This window comes from Coregonus lavaretus (genome assembly GCF_964263955.1).
Source record: "Coregonus lavaretus genome assembly, chromosome: 33".
In the NCBI taxonomy this organism is placed as follows: domain Eukaryota; kingdom Metazoa; phylum Chordata; class Actinopteri; order Salmoniformes; family Salmonidae; genus Coregonus; species Coregonus lavaretus.
The window spans coordinates 27,876,077-27,896,931 of NC_140020.1; positions in this window are offsets into that span (position 1 = coordinate 27,876,077).

The following is a 20,855-nucleotide window of genomic DNA, read 5'->3' on the forward strand; positions in this document are numbered from 1 at the left end:
CACCTTTCACTCTGTGGACCAGGGCAAGGCCAGTAGAGGATAAGGGTTATCTCCCCTCTTTTCAACTCTATCTCTGGGGTAACTGTGGCTGGAATTCAACCCTCACCTCTCCTTTCAGGTCTGGCCTCAGTGTTAAATGACAGATTGAAAGAAGATGTTACACCCTGTAGATGAAATCGAGTTTATGCGCCCAAGTCTTGCTGCAGCCCTGTCTGCAATCATTTATTCTCTATCCGGGCAGATTACCGTCTGCAAAACTCTGTTTTGGGGCGTAATTCTGCTTCTGAATATAGGACAAAATGGCTTAAGTGTGGGATCTAACACTATTTCCGAGTTTAATCATTGCTTTAAGATGTAATATATTACAAGGGAGGAACATAAACATAATGAAAACATTTTAAGCGCACATGTTTGAAAAAAACTGTAGTGGAGTTGTGCTGCTGCAATGGCTGAAACCTTGGGTCCAGCACCATCTATTGCTGCACTCCAGCAATCATCAATACCTAAGCAATCTTGAATCAAGCCCAAATGTACAATTTTACACACAAAACATGTCCTATATAATTAAAGCACATTTAAAGGGAGTGTTGTCTGAGAGTCCATCCCAGAGAGAGAGAGGAGGGAGAGAGAGAGAGAGATGGGATGAGACAGAGAGGGAGGGGGATAAAGAGACAGAGGTAGAGAAAGAGAGAGAGAGAGAGAGAGAGAGAGAGAGAGAGAGGGAGAGAGAGAGAGAGAGAGAGAGAGAGAGAGAGAGAGAGAGAGAGAGAGAGAGAGAGAGAGAGAGAGAAGAAGAAAGAGAACGAAAAGAGGAAGGAAGTCAGAGAGAGATAGGAGAGAAAACCGTGACTGCTTTCAAAGGAAAGAAAAAAGAGGAAGAAAGCAAGACTGTTAATAATTATTGAGGAGGAGCTTGGTCCTGGGAGGCCGTGGGAAATATATATATGTTGGGAGAATGCTAATTAAAGAAAGGAGAGGCCCTTTTGCTTTTGGTTTAGAAGCCATCCTTCAGTCTTACCCAAGCAGGCAGTCTGAATTCACAGTGCTGCCTGGGCTAATGGTGCTAGTGGTGCCGCTCGGGAAAGACGGCATGAAACAGTACAGGCAGAGCTAATGAGACTAGCGGACCTCTCCAACCGCAGGAGGAACGAGAGAGAGGGAGGAGAGGAAGAGAAGAGGAGAGAGGACAGGAAGGAAAGGCCTCAATCAGTGGGAGAGGATATATTTGTGTTTCGCACGCGTTTCATTCACTGTAAAGGGAGGAAAGAATAAAAGGCCATTCATAGATTGAATGGTCCCATGCCACTCCACTCTGCAGCCACAGTGTCACACTCCAAATTGGATAAACACACAATGCAGAGTCCACATGGCAGGCACAGAACTGACAATTAGGAACGTTACACACTACATCAGACAGGAAAGACAATGGGTCAACAATTAAAACAGAATGCACACGAAAGCACCCACACATACACACACCATCACGCTTGTTGCTAAGCTATCCCTCCTCCCTTTAAACAGGGTTCTTCAAGTTGTATCGTGATTTGTGGTTTCACTCTCACCACAAATACCCATAGCTATTAACCCAGAGACCGGAGGGAATGCTAATACTTCCATGCTCATTAAGTATTAATTTAGCATTTTTTCATTCTGATTCCTTCAACTTTTACTTAGAGTCAAGAAGGTGCAGTCAGTAAATATAAATTATTGGGGATTCTTAGGTTCTATGTTTGGTTTCATGTGTAATGCACAGGTGCTTACGTGCTCAAATATACAATTATTAGGTGTTGTTTACATTCTATACTCCAAGGAAAGTCTTCAAAGACTTTCCATGCATAGGCTTATTTGTTTGAAGTTTGATTCCAGAATGGTTCTCAGTTATATTTACTTGAAACAATTGTGTTGCGTTAGCATCACCCACATATTTGGCAAATGGACAATTTTTCTTGTTTTATGTAATGAAACAAATTCTCTATGGAGACTTAAAGTTGGTCTTTCATATTTAATATATATGTTGCACTACATGCAAAAGGGATTTTTTTTTTTTTACACACGCTCCTCATTGTCTATATTAAAACCTTATGCATAGTTTAAGTTTACACTTTTGTTAACAGGATTAACTTTTTGTTAAAATTAACCAATAGAAAAGCCGAGCCTGAATTAAAATGTTATTAAACTGAGTTTGTGTCACTGATCTACACACAATACCCCATAATATCTAAGTGGGATTTTTTGGGTAGAAATTCTAAGAAATTATAAAAAAATGTAAAGATGAAATGTCTTGAGCCAATAAGTATCAACCCCTTTGTTATGGCAAGCCTAAATAAGTTCAGGAGTAAAAATATGCTTAACAAATTGCATAATAAGTTGCATGGACTCATTCCGTGTTCAATATTAGTGGTTAACATGATTTTTGAATAACTACCCCATCTCTGTACCCCACACATACAATTATTTGTAACGTCCCTCAATCGAGTAGTGAATTTCAAGCACAAAGACCAGGGAGGTTTTTTAATGCCTCGCAAAGAATGGCACCGATTGATAGATGTGTGTAAAAAAACAAAAGAAAACAGACGCTGAGTATTTTGAGCATGGTGAAGTTATTAGTTAGGCTTTGGATGGTGTATTGACACACCCAGTCACTACAAAGATACAGGCATCCTTTCTAACTCAGTTGCCGGAGAGGAAGGAAACGGCTCAGGGATTTCACCATGAGACCAATGGTGATTTTAAAGCAGTTATAGAGTTTAATGTTTGTGATATAAGAAAACTGAGGATGGATCAACAACATTGTAGGTACTCTAAAATACTAACCTAAATGACAGAGTGAAAAGAAGGAAGGCTGTACAGAATAACATATTCTAAAACTAGCATCCTGTTTGTGACAAGGCACTTAAGTAATACTGCAAAAAATGTGGCAAAGAAAAAACTTTTTGTCCTGAATACAAAGCGTTATGTTTGAGGCAAATCCAACACAACACATCACTGTGTACCACTCTTCATATTTTTCAGCATGGTGATGGTTGTATCATGTTATGGATATGCTTGACATCGGCAAGGACTATAAGCACAAGCAAAATCCTAGAGGAAAACCTGGTTCAGTCTGCTTTTCAACAGAGACTGGGAGACAAATTCACCTTTCAGCAAGACAATAACCTAAAACATAAGGCCAAATCTACACTGGAGTTGCTTACCAAAATGACATTGAATGTTCCTGAGTGGCCTAGTTACATTTTTGACTTAGAATCGGCTTGACAATCTATGGCTTGACTTGAAAATGACTGTCTAGCAATGATCAACAATCAGCTTGACAGAGCTTGAATAACTTTTTTAAAGAATAATGGGCAAATCTTTTACAATCCATGTGTGCAAAGCTCTTAGAGACAGCTGTAATTGCCGCAAAAGGTGCTTCTACAAAGCATTTACTCAGGTGTTTGAATACTTAAGTAAATGAGATATTTCTGTATTTCATTTTTTATATATTTGCTAAAATGTCTAAAGTCATGTTTTCACTTTGTCATTATGTGGTATTGTGTGTAGATGGGTGAGAAAGAAAATCTGTTTAATCCATTTTGAATTCTGGCTGTAAGACAACAAAATGTGGAATAAATCAAGGAGTATGAATAATTTCTGAAGGCACTGTATGTGTGTTAAATAGACTTATTAAGGAAAAGTCAAAGATGGAGGAGGGCATAACTTTAAAAATGGCAGAGATACTTGAATTATAAATTAATATTGAGTCAAATTGACTCACTTGGCTCTTACATTTTAGTCATTTAGTAGATGCTCTTATCCAGAGTGACTTACAGTTAGTGAGTGCATACATTATTTTTTCATACTGGCCCACCGTGGGAATCGAACCCACAACCCTGGCGTTGCAAGCGCCATGCTCTACCAACTGAGCTACACGGGACTATTCTAGTATTAATGTACTTTATGCTAATATCACACTTAAGTGTTACAGTGTGACACTTGAATGCACCTTCATTAAGTAGCATACTCCTTGTCTTGATAAGACTGTGGAGCTGTTATCTTGTATTCTATTTCCAGCCCATTTGTGATACTGATCAGGGACAGTAGTGAGATAACGCCGCACTGGTGGCAGATCATCAGATAGAGGATTCAATCTGCCTCTCGAGGAGCTCAGGAACGATAGTGATGATGATACTATATCTTATGTTCGGGCCCTTGGCGAACTCAGCTTTTCTTCAGAAATCTGATGCATTAAGTTGATAAGTTGAATGCAAAGTATCTGAGGATATAAGTTATACGGAGGAAGATAATTTATGAAGCTGCTGGGTTGGTTGAAAGAGATTGATTTACTGATTTCTCCTGCAGTTTTATCAGATCTGTTCAAACTGCCACATAAACATTTTGGGCAATCGCACGCTGTCATAAAAATCATACATGCGAATCACATGCTACTAGCACATGCCACAGTCCATTAAGTCACAAAGAGACTCAGAGAGAAAACCCCAAAGAGCATTTCATCTCATCTCGTCCCTGTTACAATTTACGAGGGAGGGTGAATGGTTAATGTTCTTGGAGGCGCTTGCCTAATGATCGACAGCGGTGTCATTAACATGCATGGCTATGCAGGCACTGCTAGTTCCCCTAGCTGCCACGGGGTCCCACTTTACCAGCTAAACACCCAGCCATCCAGTCATCTAACCCCGGCTTTGTCTGCTGCTGCTGCTGCTGTGAACGAGGAGCGTCCCGTTACTTGATAAGGGCCTCTCTGATATGGTCACCTCATTAATCACTGTACTACTGGTGGAGGACGAAGACACACACACACACACACACACACACACACACACACACAAACACACACACACAGACACACACCCAGCAGTCACTCCTCCCACTGGAGCCCTTACAACACAGCTTAATCTGAATGAATGGGTTAGCCCTCTCCCCTACAGACTATAGATATACATCAAGAGGCTGTAAGAAAAGTAAATAATGGTGGTTGGTTCAGGGAGGCTGGCTGAGGTTATACCCCCTCCTGTGTGAGAGATGGGGGAGTAGGAGCGACAGGAGTGGGAGTGCCCGATAGGTGCTACCTGCTGTGAATGCTGATGTGGTTTGATGACATCATCACTTCTTGTTGTTGGTGTTGATCATCACCACCTGTGATCAGATGATCATTCCCAGAGGACGTTAAAGCCGTTAACAGGGGCGGGATCAGACATGGTGCCTGCCGACTCTGTAAAATAGCTATGATTTTAATGTGGACCATTTGCAGGCAAGTTTATTGGGTCCTATAGATGATTGACGACTATGTGTGTTACAAAACCTAGAGAACTTCGGGGTAGAGATGCATCCATCCCCTGTCTTCCCATTAAATATTTTTACAGAGCCCTGTTATGGTGTAGGAAGTCTTCTATCAAACTCAGAGGCAAGTAGGCAACCCGACTGGTAGGTTTGTGATTCAGCAAGCAGTTAGCAACCTCTCCAAGAGTACCCCCAGCCAGTTCCACTTGTTTGATCCACTCCACTACGAGCACACTGTTGTCAGTGGCCCATGCTCCAGGATAAAGCTCATCACTAGTTGAATCAGGTGTGCTAGTGTTGGTATTGAACAGATGCAGTGAGATATGTACACTAATATACCGTGCCTAAAAGTGAAAAGGGGTGTAAACTGTTAATTAGGCGAGGTGGACCGGGTGCTGATGAAACTCTGACTTCCTGTTGCTAAGCGTGCCGGGAGAAAACAGCAAGCGTTCCGTCTTAAACCCCCAAACCGCTGCATTGTGCGGGTTAGCAACCACAGGAGGCCCCCCATGTGGGGCACCTCAACTAGGGCGTGTGTAATAACACGTTTTAGTGCTGCTCGCTCTACGCCTGTTAGACACCTATCTCTTAATGATCCCCACAAACACAGTCCAGGCACATACTTCCACAGATCCAACATTCCAGACCTGGGTTCAAATATTATTCAACATTTTTTAAACGTGCTTTTCCTTTAGTTAAATCTGCTTGAGTCTGCATGGAGTGCCAGATGGGATGAGTTCTTTGTGGTGTAATGCTTCTCGTGATTACGCTGTGTGTTCATGGCTGTGTTATCAATGTGGTGTGTTTCCAACCTGTCCCACATGTAATCTTAATTTAGAATATCTCCCATCCTGTTGTTATCGAGTTGCTGACATCTGAGGATAGGGGATATGGTGCCAATGAACTCTTTTACATATTGGACAATCGGATTTGCAGTAACATAATTAATCTGATGGCACAGCCTTGACTATTCATTTACAGTTGAACATCGCCACAATGAAATGTATAAATTACAGTTAAACAATTGGAGCTTCACTCTCCACTAATCCATATTGCAATTTCTAGCGGTTTTACAATTGATACTGTATGATGAACTTTAAATAGTCTGAGACCCGCCATTTGAAAAGGGAGACCAAATCAGCAGTTTTATTCAGATTACAAGAGAGAGAGGGAGGGAGAGGGAATAGAAAAAACCCTCCTTCTGCAGAGCGAGGGAAAATTGTATCGACCCTCATGCATTGTCTCATTAATTTTGCCTTGAGGTGTGGATTCCTGCTGATCAATATCCTGCGACTGCATCTTTATTCTTCTGTGTAACCTATTACTGTCTGAGAAATGCAAATCCATGCCGCAATTAGAGCTCTGAAGCACTGGGGCCGATCAATACCACAGATGTATGATCCGTTTGGGTGGGAAGCAATAAGTAGTCAAAGTCACAGTGCATCGTCTCCCAAGGCTAAAGGGTAATCTGGCTGAAAGCATGCCTCAGTTTCAGTCAATCACCTCTGTCGACCGTGGCTCTCTCTCGTCCGTGGTGGTTAATAAGGAAAGTTAATAAGGAAAGAGCCTCTGTAGGACCAGGGGCACTAGGGGCACTGGGGTCTTTATTTGAGTGATGATTGCCTCCTCTGTCTCTGTGGGATTGGATCACATGCTTGCTTTGCATGTGTGAATCAGTTGGTTCAATAGATCAGTTGGTTGGTTGGTTGGTTCATCCCAATGACGACATTGTGCTCGTTAAAAAAGAGATATGGGTTTGATTCCCACATGTACCACATATTGTGTGTGGAAATTGCTGTAAGTTGCTTTGGCTAAAACAAGGTTATACTCAGCGTCGGCTAAATTACCTCATTTTTATTTTCATTTAATTCGATTGAATGTCACCCACTCTATTTCTGTCTACACAAACTTGCGCCTGGTGTCTGAGATGTCTGTTGATATTTTTACTGTTGGTTAAAGAGTTTATATATCTTCCACAATGTTTTATTATCATTTACGACAACAGTTGACACATTTCACTGTCCTTTTCTGTTTGTCCTTTGCTTTCAATGGTTTACAAGCAAATAGAATGTCTATAAATCACTTGGAAAGTCCTGCAGCAGAGCTGAGATTATGTTTAGCATAATGCCAGAGTAATAAATCATGGGGCACTAACTGGATGAGACAACAAAAGTTGTTTCTGGGTTCGTAATGATTTCTGGGTTCATTCAGATTAGTTGACATTGATGGATTACATCATTTTTGGGGAAATGCAAACTGATGTTTTTCTGACGCAATGACAGTTGTGTGTCTTTTATAGCATGGACCGACTTGTCAAGTTAATATTGGAAATTGAAATTCATTCTAATGGATTATTTGCAAAGTTTCATAGAAAGTCTTCGAAAAGCAGATCAACTTGTTGCAGGGCCGTGCACAGACCTTTGTGGGGGCAGGTGAACAAAATTAAGAAATCTAGTTTGATGGGCAAATCGTAGCATTTAAAACGAAAAACGAGAAAAGAGACTAAAGTAATTCTGTTTTTTTCAACACAGAGCTTCGACGGCACTTTCTCATTGCAGGGGCAAAGGGGCAGGTGCTCGGGCCCCTATCTGTGCACATGCCTAACATGTTGCCATTGGCTGTAGTCTACTCTGTTATCACTCATGTTGGTGTATCTGTCACATTGTCATTGTCATCATATCCCAAAGGCCAATAAACTAACATCACAATACTAAATAGACCTACAGTACATCAGCATATTGTTTGCCAAGTTGGTTGTATAATAGCATTCATTCACCACTCTCTTTAGAGTGACTCTTTGAAAAACCGTGGTGTCCGACGGTCATTTGTCTATGGATTTCACTGTCACGTTTGAAAAGTTACACCTCTCAGGTATTCACTGCAGCATGAAAAGCAATAAACAGGAGAGCTATCACACTGTTAAAGTCCACTTACCTTTAAGGCTGGGTGCTCTATATGTAAATGAGAGTGCCGGGTAACAAGCACAGCACACAGCAGCAGCTGATTCGGCAGTACTGGCACTTTAGCTAGATGGAAACAAAATACTAAATGAAGTTTCTTCTTCTGCTGTGTTCCTTTGTAGGACGCCAGTTGACTGCGTGCGTTTAAGTACGTCATTCAGACTATCGTATCTTGTTGTTTTCCTTCCTGTCCTCCTTCCTTTCGTTACTGTTCTTGGGGAATTCAGTCGAAACAAATGGCTTGTGCTAAGTTCGTAATGTCCTGAAAATCATTATGCAGGCTGTGGGAGCCGCAGAGGAGGACGTTGTGAGGATTGGAGCTGTTATTCAAAGCAGGCTTGTGTTCTGCTCAACCTATCATCCCTGACAGAGAGAAATGTTATACCTGTCAACCTTTCACTTGTCTTAATAGCCTCGTATGGGGGAAATAGACCAACTTCATTGTACCGAGACCAAAGACATTGTACCAATAGACCAAAGACAACATACCTTGTTTGACATCAACAGGGAGACAGAGAGAGACTGATTCAAGATCGTCTATTCCATTCCCATGGTTTTTATTGAAAAGGTCAAACAAGAGAGCACTCAAGAAAACAAAAACAGTTTAATTGAATTTAATATTTAATTAACCATGACAACATGGCTTGGGCTAATGAGCATTTCTGCCAGGCTTAAACCTGCCTGTCTGCCAGTCTTCAGTCTCTGTGGCTTCTCACTGTTGCTCGGGGCAACTAAATATCTTCATCAGTCAGCCACAAAATTTTAAGTGAGGTTACAGCGGTTGCCAGAGCCCAGTAAACGAACGTACATAAAAATGAAGTCACTCCTTTGCCAACAGACCTCCTGGTGTACAGCAAGGGTTTAATAAAGAATATTCCATGCAAACTATAATTTTTTATACAACTGGCCTCCATGTGCATCTCCCTGTTTAATTCTCTCTCTCTCTCTCTCTCTCTCTCTCTCTCTCTCTCTCTCTCTCTCTCTCTCTCTCTCTCTCTCTCTCTCTCTCTCTCTCTCTCTCTCTCTCTCTCTCTCTCTCTCTCTCTCTCTCTCTCTCTCTCTCTCTCTCTCTCTCTCTCTCTCTCTCTCTCTATGTACAAACTGAAGTGCAGAACTATGAAGTTACAGATTTGTGAGATGGTCGCTTGTCAACAACAATTTCGCCCTGAGATGGGGTGGGATTTTGTGGTAAAAAACATTTTGGATAAAGGGTTAACTAAAAAACCCTGTGGCAGTTAATTTGAAAGTGAGCACCAGTCTGGTTTAGGAGTGAGTCCAAAGACTTTAAACCAGCAGGGAATAAATAGGTGGAGACATTTGTACAAAGAATGATTTCAGCCCTGAAATATGTACAGGGCTGTTTCTTGGACAGAAACTGTAGGACAGACAACATGCTCCGGGGTTTATACATGAGTGCTGACAGCAAATCAGATGGAAAGGAATTTTCTTCAAGGATAGATACCATTTAAAAGATACAGTAAAAAAACAAAAAAATAACAAAACAATAACGCACTTGAGATATTAAGCTGCAGGTGAGTGGGGATTATGAGATTACTTTAAAGAAAAGAGAAAAGCTCTGACGAAAGCCAAGAGGCCGACCCGTAAGCTTAAATAAAAAAGATACAGCTTTCAAAAAAACGATTTTAAAGTCTTTTTCTCCACTTTCCTGAAGTATAAATAATCTCAACGTCCTAAAGTACTTTAAATGTCTTGAAGCAATAAAGCAGACTTTCTACCAGACTTTGCCTGATTTTACCTTTCAGTTTGATGAGGTTTTCATGTTAGAGTTGTTTACCAACTGAGAGCATTTGGTTGAAGGGTGCCTTGAAAGTCTGGTGCATATGGAGAGATTTTCTGCAGGCTAGCAGGGATCTAAAGGGAAAAGTCTTAAACTTCAGAACATGAAACAGCAATCTCGCAATTTAAAGCGATGTGCAAACTGAAGCTTTTCAGGGAAATGAGGAAAACAAAATATGTCTATATAATGGAGGGGATATAGTAGGTGTTCGTGTAGGTGGGTGCTTCTAAAGCAAGCTGGTCTAGCAGTGTCAGTCTCCCATAGAACCATTATGTTCCATCATAAACTAAAGTGACTTTGAGAGCAAACACACTTGCACGCACACACACACACACAAACACATACACTCACACACTTATAAACTGAATCAGTAAAGGAGAAAGGCTGCATGGTGGCAGCCGGTGATGGATTGCAGTGGTTAGGAGCCATGACTTTTAGGTAAGTGACAATGACGCACATAAAGGCCACCATTACCCATTTTAAGATGCGGTTAAAATCCTTATCGACCTGCCACCGCAGATGCCAATATGCCAAGGCATCACAGTGACTGGAGCGATAGCAGGCAAAGAGTGATAGGCATTTACTGTTCACTAGACAGGCCCAGTTTGAGTATAACACATACACACACACACACACACACACACACACACACACACACACACACACACACACACACACACACACACAGACACACAGACACACAGACACACAGACACACAGACACACAGACACACAGACAGACACACAGACACACAGACACACACACACACACACACACACACACACACACACACACACACACACACACACACACACACACACACACACACACACACACACACACACACACACACACAGGTGAACATTTATGTACAGCTGTGTTAGCCAGGCATAAGAAAAACACAGTAAAGCACTAAGAAGCAACTCTCAACCCCACACAAGGAAGCAATGCCACAATTTGTCTGATACCATTTAGGCGAGATAGCTGATGCCCAGCAGCTCAGAGTCACTGTCAGAGGAAGGTATGATTGCATGAAATTACAGCCCTACAGTAGATGCACCTGTGGGTAATGAGCGCTCTTTATCTACTCATGTGTCCATGAACCATGAACCATTAGCATCAGCAGGTTCTTGTGATCGATTCAGATGAGCATCATCCACAGAAATGATGCTTATTATGTGTTCTTAGAACTGCGTGGACTTAGAACAACCCATCTATTATGATTGAGATGAGCAGCATTTATTCAGTACCTGAGGCTGAACTCTGTAACTCAAATTGTTACCCAGACTATTTGCATTGTCGCCTGACCCCCCACCCACCCCCTCTTTTATGCTGCTGCCACTCTCTGTTTATTATCAATGCATAGTCACTTTAACTCCACCTATATGTACATAATACCTCAATAACCTTGACTAACCCGTTCCCCCGCACACTGACTCTGTACCGGTACCCCCTGTATTTAGCCTCGCTACTGTTATTGTACTGCTGCTCTTTAATTATTTGTTTTTTACTTATCTTTTTTTGACTGAACAGTTATTTTTCTTAAAACTGCATTGTTGGTTAAGGGCTTGTAAGTAAACATTTCACTGTAAGGTCTACACCTGTCAAATACAATTTGATTTGATTTGATGCTATGGCTTTATCCCAAATGGCACCCTATTCCCTATAGTGTGCTATGTAGGGAATAGGGTGCCATTTGGGATGTAACCTATGTCTCAGCCTCATGTATTGGTCGGTTCTTACTGTAGAGTCATCATCATCAGGCCTTTGGCTAGAGCATCATTAGAGGTGTGATCATTGTTTTCATTAGTTTTTTTGCTGTGAAGCACAATGTGTTGCATTCCATGTCTGAAATGTGCTGTATAAATAAAGCTTGATTTTAATTGATTTGATGGTGTCGCCATCCTTAGAACCTTTTACTGTAATGGTAATTATACTATAGTTCTCCATTCTCCATCTCTACTTGCCTGTTGCCTGTCTGCCTATCTCCATGGCCCCTGTCCTCCAACCCACCCCAGCTACCAGAAAATATCCTGAACATGTACTATAGTATACTATGTTATACTATGCTACACTATAATAGATGTATCTCCTCCATCTCCCTATTTAGCTGCTGCCTGCCTGCCTGCCTGCCTGCCTGCCTGCCTGCCCCCTCCCTCCCTCCCTCCCTCCCTCCCTCCCTCCCTCCCTCCCTCCCTCCCTCCCCAACCTGCCTGCCTCCTTGCTTGCTTGTCTGCTCCCTCCCTCCCTCCCTCCCTCCCTCCCTCCCTCCCTCCCTCCCTCCCTCCCTCCCTCCCTCCCTCCCTCCCTCCCTCCCTCCATGCCTCCCCAACCTGCCTGCCTCCTTGCTTGCCTGCTTGCCTGACTCCCTGCCTGCTGCCTCCATACCTGTCTGCCTACATTCTTAGAAAAAATAGTTCCAAAAGGGTTATTCGGCTGTCCCTGTAGGAGAACCCTTTTTGGTTCCAGGTTGAACCCGTTTTGGTTCCAGGTAGAAACGTTTTGTGTTCCATGTAGAACCCTGGGTTCTACATGGAACTCAAAAGGGTTCGACCTGGAACCCAAAAGGGTTTGACCTGGAACCAAAAAGGGTTCTTCAAAGGATTCTGCCATGGGGACAGCTGAAGAACACTTTTAGGTTCCAGATAGCACCATTTTTTCTAAGAGTGTACCTGACTATGCCACCCTTCCTCCCTCCCTGCCTGTCTGATTGTAAATCGCTCTGGATAAGAGGGTATGCTAAATGACTAAAATGTGCCTGTCTGTCTCCATCCCTCCCTGCCTCCCTGCCTCCTTAACTCCCTCTCTACTTGCCTGTCTGCATGGCCCCTCTGCCCCCGATGACAACCCACCCAGCTTCCAGGAAGTCTTTGGAACATGAGAAGGGATCAGGGATCTGTCGGCTTCTTTCTCAAAATCATCCGATCTTACCATGGATGGGAGGGACTATGAATAGCAAGAAAGCAATTTCCCCAGGAACATGCTCAGATACACAAGCCAGAAATCCATAAATGCAAATTATGTTTTGGATGCGTTTTTATCAGAGACAGGGGAACTAGCCGAGCTCATCGCTTAATGCACGGTTGGTTGGTCGAAGGGGCTGTACATTGATTTCCTGCAGATGGGGATGTCTTTATATTGTTTTGCTTGTTCCAGTACAGGGGCTTCATTGCTTGTCATGTTTCACTGGTGATGTGTGCAGTATCAATGTCATTTTTCCTCCTCCTACCAGCCAGTTGAAGTACAATTCATAACGGAACGAGGTTGAAATTGAAAGAGCAGTCATCAAGCTCTCGATGAAATCCCCAATAGAAAATACCTTTTACAAAAGGGATGCAGCATTAGATAATGGAATCAATAGCTTATAATAAGAGTTGGATTTGAAGGATTTTAGGTATTCCATTTGCTATGAAATAGTTAACAGACACAAATGCTGGAATTAGTTTTTTGTAGCAAGGATATTGACCATTAGATCAAGACCAGACTATCTTGACTGTGTGACAATGTGATTTGGGTTAGAATTCAAACTCTTGCCTCGTTTACAATACAGCAATGACTGTTAGGCACTTAAAGAGGCAATCTGCAGTTGAAACAATAAAAAAGCGACTCCCAACCACTGTTTTGGTAAAAAACGGAGGGATGGGGCTGGAGAAATGTAACCACTCTGAAATTCAAAGACAGAGCTATGGATGCAAGGCTTGACCATCCATAATATCAAATGTATAGTTTTAACAATGATTTGAGACTATGCAGTGTTTGTTTACATTTACATTGTTTACAAACATTAGAGTAAAACAAGCTTATATTTTTGGTTCTGATGAGGTACGGAAGTTCAACTAAGCTGACGAGGCATTTATATGTTATATTCTTCATGAATCAATGGGTATATTATCATTAATTTGCAGATTGCCCCAGGCAGTGATAGAAGTCTGAAATCTCCGTGCTCCTCTCTCTCTTTGAGACACCTTGGTCCTCCACTCTAATGGCTTGTTATGTAAAAAAGAACAACATGGTTGAGTATAGCTGCTGATAGGATACCTCTGTGAAGCTGCAGCATCTCATTTAGATTTATCAGGGATTTTCACAAGGTTAAAAAGTTATGCTACAGTTACCTCTTGTCTTCCATATCAATTACCAAGATGCATCACAAGAGAGAGCCAGACACGCCACTGATATTCCCCAAAGTTGAGGGGATCAATCACTATTGATCACCGCTACATTGATGTATAGCAGAATCTATGCCTGAGACCTTGTCATGAGCGATGGTGACGCATAGAACTGACTGCTGTCTCAAACACAATCCACCCTCCGACAAAGAAAGAGGTGGGTATGCACATTCCCACACACACAGGTATGCATGTGCGCAAACATTACAGACAGACACACAGACAACAGACTTACACACAGACACAGGCACTGTGGATAAAAAAGAAAATCCATACAAGTCTGTCAATAGCACAGCTGTCATAACAGCTCTGCAGCCATTAGAAAAGAAAGCTACACCTCTGAGCTAAATGCAATAAAATGAATAACCCAAGCAACCTAAACCATGGATACATTACTTCATAGCCTCATGAATGAATGAACATGAATTAGAATATACACTATATGCATAAATAAATGTTAGTGTATAAAACTATCCTGACAAGTCAGGATGGAAGGACAACGTTGAAGGAGAGAAACAGCCAGGAAGGCAAACACATCTATCTATCTATCTATCTATCTATCTATCTATCTATCTATCTATCTATCTATCTATCTATCTATCTATCTATCTATCTATCTATCTATCTATCTATCTATCTATCTATCTATCTATCTATCTATCTATCTATCTATCTATCTATCTATCTATCTATCTATCTATCTATCTATCTATCTATCTATCTATCTATCTATCTATCTATCTATCTATCTATCTATCTATCTATCTATCTATCTATCTATCTATCTATCTATCTATCTATCTATCTATCTATCTATCTATCTATCTATCTATCTATCTATCTATCTATCTATCTATCTATCTATCTATCTATCTATCTATCTATCTATCTATCTATCTATCTACATTGGGGAAAAAAAGTATTTAGTCAGCCACCAATTGTGCAAGTTCTCCCACAAAATTCCAGAAAATCACATTGTAGGATTTTTAATGAATTAATTTGCAAATTGTGGTGGAAAATAAGAATTTTGGTCATATACCCTTTGTTGGCAATGACACAGGTCAAACGTTTTCTGTAAGTCTTCACAAGGTTTTCACACACTTTTGCTGGAATTTTGGCCCATTCCTCCATGCAGATCTCCTCTAGAGCAGTGATGTTTTGGGGCTGTCGCTGGGCAACACAGACTTTCAACTCCCTCCAAAGATTTTCTATGGGGTTGAGATCTGGAGACTGGCTAGGCCACTCCAGGACCTTGAAATGCTTCTTACGAAGCCACTCCTTCGTTCCCCGGGCGGTGTGTTTGGGATCATTGTCATGCTGAAAGACCCAGCCACGTTTAATCTTCAATGCCCTTGCTGATGGAAGGAGGTTTTCACTCAAAATCTCACGATACATGGCCCCATTCATTCTTTCCTTTACACGGATCAGTCGTCCTGGTCCCTTTGCAGAAAAACAGCCCCAAAGCATGATGTTTCCACCCTCATGCTTCACAGTAGGTATGGTGTTCTTTGGATGCAACTCAGCATTATTTGTCCTCCAAACACGACGAGTTGAGTTTTTACCAAAAAGTTATATTTTCCCAATCCTCTTCTGGATCATCCAAATGCACTCTAGCAAACTTCAGATGGGCCTGGACATGTACTGGCTTAAGCAGGGGGACACGTCTGGCACTGCATGATTTGAGTCCCTGGCGGCGTAGTGTGTTACTGATGGTAGGCTTTGTTACTTTGGTCCCAGCTCTCTGCAGGTCATTCACTAGGTCCCCCCGTGTGGTTCTGGGATTTTTGCTCACCGTTCTTGTGATCATTTTGACCCCACGGGGTGAGATCTTGAGAGAAACAGCCAGGAAGGCAAACACATCTATCTATCTATCTATCTATCTATCTATCTATCTATCTATCTATCTATCTATCTATCTATCTATCTATCTATCTATCTATCTATCTATCTATCTATCTATCTATCTATCTATCTATCTATCTATCTATCTATCTATCTATCTATCTATCTATCTATCTATCTATCTATCTATCTATCTATCTATCTATCTATATATCTATCTATCTATCTATCTATCTATCTATCTATCTATCTATCTATCTATCTATCTATCTATCTATCTATCTATCTATCTATCTATCTATCTATCTATCTATCTATCTATCTATCTATCTATCTATCTATCTATCTATCTATCTATCTATCTATCTATCTATCTATCTATCTATCTATCTATCTATCTATCTATCTATCTATCTATCTATCTATCTATCTATCTATCTATCTATCTATCTATCTATCTATCTATCTATCTATCTATCTATCTATCTATCTATCTATCTATCTATCTATCTATCTATCTATCTATCTATCTATCTATCTATCTATCTATCTATCTATCTATCTATCTATCTATCTATCTATCTATCTATCTATCTATCTATCTATCTATCTATCTATCTATCTATCTATCTATCTATCTATCTATCTATCTATCTATCTATCTATCTATCTATCTATCTATCTATCTATCTATCTATCTATCTATCTATCTATCTATCTATCTATCTATCTATCTATCTATCTATCTATCTATCTATCTATCTATCTATCTATCTCTCTCTCTCTGTCTCTAGCCAGTCAACAGTAGTCACCCATAGTTTACGACACAATAGCTCTGGCTGTGAAGGTGGATGTAGTACAATAACCTATGGCTTGACACAGCAGTGCACCTGTTCAAATGCTTTTAGAGTGGAAGGAAGGAGAGGACACACAGCCAGATATGTCCTTGAAACAATCCCACTGGGCCTCAGAAAGCATCACCGCCGTGGGGCTCTCTTTTCTTCTCTCCGCTCCATCCCACTCCTCCCCAGCTCACTCCACCAGGCTGTGACTCAGTCCACCAGGCAGAGGGGTAGGGTGGGCAACACGTTAGGCTACAGCCTTGGCATGCCAGTCAGCTGTTCTAAACAACAGACCTGGGTTCAAATACTGCAGTAACTGCTTTCTTCTAAAAACTTTAGCTGTGCTTTGATTGAGCTAGCCTGGCACAATAAAACCAATGGAATAGTCCCAAAAGTGCAACCCACGCCTGTATCTGGCACTTCAGGCCAGGCTCAATCAAATCCTGAAAAGTATTTGAAAGAAAACCAGGACTACTTAAACCCGGGTCTGCTACACAGCCATCCTCTTCATCTCCCTATAGACCCTGTGGTAGTCTGACCAGAACAGGATGGTATTGATCACCAGCTAAGAGGAAAACAGAGACACTCCAAGAGCCTCGCCCTGGGAGAGGAGAGTAGGAGAGGGGGATTGGCAGTTTTTTCCCTCAGAGTGTGTGGTGCTCTGGATGGGTCTTTTTTCTGTTTGACAGCCAGGACCCCTTAGTTCCTCGTTAGAAGTGACTCATACAGTACCGCTTTGTGTGCTTTTTCTAAGCTGCACTTGTACTATAACAGTTTTATTCTGCCCATTAAGTTGGCCAGATTTGTCTGGTTTTCACATCTGGTTGCAATTGAGACTTTTTACAATTTAATTTCAGAAATTCAATCAATCTGTCTTTATTTATCGGTATTCATGTCCAGGGTAAAACGTGAACAAAGAAATTCACGTGCAACGTCTTTGAAATATAATGTTGGCCGTAATAAATGCTTCTATGTGCAATTCCGTAATGATCATTAACCGTAAAAGCTCATTTCATTCTATTTTCAAAGCCAGGGCTCTCTCTCTCAACAGTACCTGCCTCGGTAATTATTACCCTCTGAGAAAGCCGTTGGTTTGATCGTTCTCCAGCTTGGCTGTGTGGTGTTTGTCTCTCACACAGGCCCACCTTGTACCAGTAGCAGGCCAGCCACTGTTGGCACTCAACCCTGCCATCTGTCTGCCTCAAACACACCTACACACACACTCGGACAGATACACATACACATATACACACACAAATACACATCTAGGAGGTGAGCAGGGAGCAAGGCCTCACGTTCCTCACCCAGCCCAATCACACGTCACCCTCTCCCTCTATGATGTCACTCTCCAAGGAACAGTCAGATTTTTATCGTGGCTTTCTTGTTGTTGTTGTTTACGTCTTTGGTGAATGTCCTGAAAACAGATTGTTGTGATAACGCGTGGATTGTGAATTATACGTGTTGTGTGTGATAAAACAAGTTAACTTCAAGCCAATAACGAACCTTGGACTTAGAATGTGCCCTGTTTCTTTATGTCTTTGGTGAAAGTCCTGCAAACAGATTGTTGTGATAGCACCTGGGTTGGGAATTTGATGTGGTTGCTAATTCTATGTATTGTGATTAAACAAGTTAAAAGCAAGCCAGTAATGAGCCAACAAATGAGAACATTTCGTTTTTAGAATATCTGAATCCTTTAAACATACTAGGTGGCATCAAATAATATAATAATAATTTGCCATTTAGCAGACGGTTTTATCCAAAGTGACTTACAGTCATGTGTTCATACATTTTTTTTACGTATGGGTGGTCCCGGGGATCGAATGCACTACCCTGGCGTTACAAGCGCCATGCTCTACCAATTGAGCTACAGAGGACCTGTCATGCCCTGACCTTTAATGCCTATTGTTTCTTGTTAGTTTGGTCAGGGTGTGAATGTTGATCTTTTCTAGAATGTGTTTTTCTATATTGGCCGGGTGTGGTTCCCAATCAGAGGCAGCTGTCGATTGTTCTCTCTGATTGGGGATCATACTTAGGTAGCCATGTTGCCTACCTGTTTTGTGGGATCTTGTTTCTGTGTGTTTGGCTTGTTTGATGTTAGCCTTTAGAACTTCACGTTACGTTGCTTTTGTTGTTTTGTTTGGTGTTTATTCAATAAACAAACATGTACGCATACCACGCTGCACCTTGGTCCAATCCTGTACTCAACGAACGTGACAGAAGATCCCACCACCAACGGACCAAGCAACGTGCCCAGGAGGAGCAAACACCCTGGACACAGGTGGGGAAGATGTGGTCTTGGGAGGAGATATTTGCTGGTAAAGGACCCTGGGTGAAGGTAGAAGCCCAGGTAGGAGAGGATCAACGGCAACGCCAATGGTGCCGACCGCTACGGAAGCCCGAGAGGCAACCCCAAGGGGGGGGCACACGGGGTGGTTGGCTAAGCAGCAGGAGGCTCGGAGAGACCTGCAGATTAGCACTCTGATAGAAGAGGCAACCACCTTACGGGAGCTGATCGCGAAGATAGAGCAGGAGAGCTCCCTTCAAGAGGAGGCGCTGAAGGAGGCCTTTAGGGAGAAGGAGTCAATTGGTGCACGGAGAGAGGAGCTGGTCAGGCAACAAGAGAAGCTGAGAGAGGAATTAACCCTCCAGCAGCAGAGAGCTCAGTCTTTAGAGCAGAGGTTAGCAGAGCCAGCTACCCGCACTCGCTGTAAGGAGCGTGTGTTCATTGTGGAACCAAGTTATGCGGAGATGCGCATTGTGTCGCCAGTGCGCCTTCACAGCCCAGTGCGTCCTGTGCCAGCGCCCCGCACGTGCCGTGCGAAAGTGGGCATCCAGCCAGGACGGGTTGTGCCAGCTTTACACTCCAGACCTCCAGTGCGCCTCCCCAGCCCGGTACGCCCCGTACCTGCTCCCCGCACCAAATTAGTGGTGCATGTATCCAGTCCTGTACGGCCCGTACCTGCTCCCCGCACTAAACTTGTGGTACATGTCCCCAGCCCGGTACGCCCCGTACCTGCTCCCCGCACCAAACCAGTGGTGCCTGTCGCCAGCCCGGTACATCCCGTGCCTGCTCCTAGCACCAAACCAGTGGTGCGTGTCTCCAGTCCGGTACGGCCCGTTCCTGCTCCTCGTACCAAACCAGTGGTGCGTGTCTCCAGTCCAGCGCGGCCCATGCCTGCTCCTCGCACCAAACCAGTGGTGCGTGTCTCCAGTCCGGCACGGCCTGTGCCTGCTCCTCGCACCAAACCAGTGGTGCGTGTCTCCAGTCCGGCACGGCCCGTGCCTGCTCCTCGCACCAAACCAGTGGTGCGTGTCTCCAGTCCGGCGCGGCCCGTGCCTGCTCCTCGCACCAAACCAGTGGTGCGTGTCTCCAGTCCGGTACGGCCTGTGCCTGCTCCTCGCACCAGACCAGTGGTGCGTGTCCCCAGCCCGGTACGGCTGGTGCCAGAGCAGTCCGCTCCACCGGTGCCTAGTCCAGCTCTGGTCAGCTGCTCCAGTCCAGAGCCAGAGCAGTCCGCTCCACCGGGGTCCAGTTCAGCTCCTGTAAGCGGCTCCACTCCAGAACCAGAAGTCAACCCCTCTCCAGGGTCGGGGCCTCCCACACCAGGGTCCAGACAGGGCTTGGTGCATCGCGGGGGGATTGCCGGTCCAGGCCCAGACGTCAGCCCCTCTCCAGGGTCGGGGAGAGGACTGAGAGGGGAAGCATCGCGCCGAGGTCCAGACCGGACCAGGGGTGCAACGGGGAGGCTGTAAGGGAGAGGACGTCACAACCGGAGCCGCCACCGAGGCTAGATGCCCACCCGGACCCTCCCCTGTTAAGTTAAGTTTGCGGCCGGAGTCCGCACCTTTGGGGGGGTGGGTACTGTCACGCCCTGACCTTTAATGCCTGTTGTTTCTTGTTAGTTTGGTCAGGGTGTGAATGCTGATAGTTTCTAGAATGTGTATTTCTATGTTGGCCGGGTGTGGTTC